Source organism: Callorhinus ursinus, unplaced genomic scaffold (assembly GCF_003265705.2).
Source record: "Callorhinus ursinus isolate GAN/ISIS: 27379988/994484 unplaced genomic scaffold, GSC_fseal_2.0 scaffold4, whole genome shotgun sequence".
Taxonomy (NCBI): Eukaryota; Metazoa; Chordata; class Mammalia; order Carnivora; family Otariidae; genus Callorhinus; species Callorhinus ursinus.
The window spans coordinates 160,094,133-160,096,096 of record NW_027397066.1 but is presented as its reverse complement, the minus strand read 5'-3'; the positions used below and the strand labels follow the sequence as shown (position 1 = coordinate 160,096,096).

The window sequence follows — 1,964 nt, the reverse complement described above, 5'->3', positions numbered from 1 at the left end:
AGGGGAGCCCTTTGGATCAATCTAATCCAAAGTGGGCGGGGTGAGGCCACACTTACAGTAAGAAGCCTCTGTCCCGAATCCAGAATTCTGGCATGGCCAGCTGATCTCCCCAAAAGCCAGTGTGGGAGACCTGCAAAGCCAATATTCCACAATCTAGTTTAGTGGGTGAAGAATGGAGCAGACAGCCAAGCTTGGGGAATCAGCAGGTGTCAAAATTCAGTCCGTGCAACTTTCTGGATAAATTCAGAGCCCAGGATTCCAGCCTCACACTAATTAAATCATAAGAGAAAATGATAGAGTGAAGAAAGAAGACACTGGAGTAGCTGAAAGCTGCTGAAAGTCTGTGCTAATGATAGCTGATTCTACAACAACATGAATGCCTTCGGTTAACAGGAGAAATGTGCTGAAGCAAAGGCTTTTGTCAGGCCAAACACATCTGTGAATAATTGAACAATATTCATGTCCAAGAGTCAGCAATTTATCACCAGCTTGGCCTCTACTTTTAGAAGGAGTGAATAACTTTTTGAGTGAGGAGATTAAAAACATGTACATACAACACACACTTGCGCGCACACGCACGCACGCACACACACACACACACACACTACTTTTTTTGCAAAAGAAAAGTTCAGAATCCAAAAAGGCTTGTATGTGACAATTTGAAATCATTCGAATGTTATCTTTGCTGGACTCAGAATCAGATGCAACTAACTTGAACACACTCCGCCCCGGTCCGCTGGGTCCTGCCTCATGCACCCCCCGGGGTCCTCGGGCCCTGGGTCACTGCACAGGCCCTGGAAGGCTCTTCTTGTGGTGAGGAGCTGTCAGGCATGCCCCCTGCACCTCACGCCTCACAGAGGGCCGCTCTCTCCCCAGCCCTGAGGCGGCCAGAAGAGCTTTAGGAGCCAGGCTGTGAAAATCAAATCGGTAACAAGAGAGGAAGCCAGGGGTCAAAGCAGAGAACCTTAAAGATAGGCAAAAGCACACGGAGGAGCCAGCACTGGCTGGTAGGAAGCCCGGGACCAGGAGAAGGACAGTGACTTGCAGAGCGGTCAGCAGCCTGACTTCCTCGCACATTCCAGACAAAGGGACTCATGCACTCTCTGCAAGCCGGGATGCCCACACATGAGAGGCTGGGAAGCATCAAGAGGAATGGAATTGCTGACCTCCTGAGCACTGCAGTCCCCCTCATCCATGGGGAATACGTTTCAAGACCCCGGCAGAGGCCCAAATCCACGACAGTCCTGCACTCTGTATACTGCTGTTTTCCATCTGCCTAATAAAGTTTAATCCATAAATTAGGTACCATAGGAGACTAACAATTCATAATACAATTGAACAATTATAACAGTATACTGTGATAAAGTTATGTGAATGCGGTTGCTCCTTCTCCCAAAGATCTTCTTGGACTGTACGCGCCCTTCTCGTGATGCCAGACATGATCAGATGCCTCAGGGATGAGACGAGGGAGGGGAGAGGAATGGCGCAGGTGCTGTGACTTGCAGCAGGTGCCATGACTCCGCAGAAGGCGCCTCCCGACTCCCTGACGATACACCCAAAGGAGGATCACTTGCTTCAAGACCTCAGCTGACGGTGAGTACCTGAAGGTGCAGAAAGCAAAACCATGAAGATGGGGGGCCTCCCATACCCTGCGGAGCCCTAGCAGCAGGCTGTGTGGTCCATGGGCAACTGGGTCCTGTAGCAAGGCTTGCACCGAGGCTCCGGCTCCAGAGCCGGGGTAGAAAAAAAGGCAGCCCACTCTCTGTAGGTTTGCATGTATGTCTACGTGTGCGCATGTGTGCTTCTAGTGTGTGCCTGTGTACACCTGGATGTATTGTATGCATGTGTGTCTACGTGTGCGCATGTGTGCTTCTATGTGTGTGCCTGTGTATGCCTGTGTGTATTGTATGCATGTGCTTTTAGTGTGTGCCTGTGTACGCCTGTATGTATTGTATGTGTGTGCG

General features: G+C 50.3%; 1 long non-coding RNA gene across 1 annotated transcript in view; it reads right to left on the bottom strand.

Moving 5' to 3' along the window:
- Window positions 1-1,361: 1,361 nt before the first annotated feature.
- LOC141372535 (uncharacterized) overlaps window positions 1,362-1,964 on the bottom strand; it is a 6,981-nt gene continuing 6,378 nt past the window's right edge. The window contains exon 3 of the long non-coding RNA XR_012377812.1: window positions 1,362-1,601. This is a non-coding gene — a long non-coding RNA (uncharacterized lncRNA). The remainder of the gene's footprint in view (window positions 1,602-1,964) is intronic.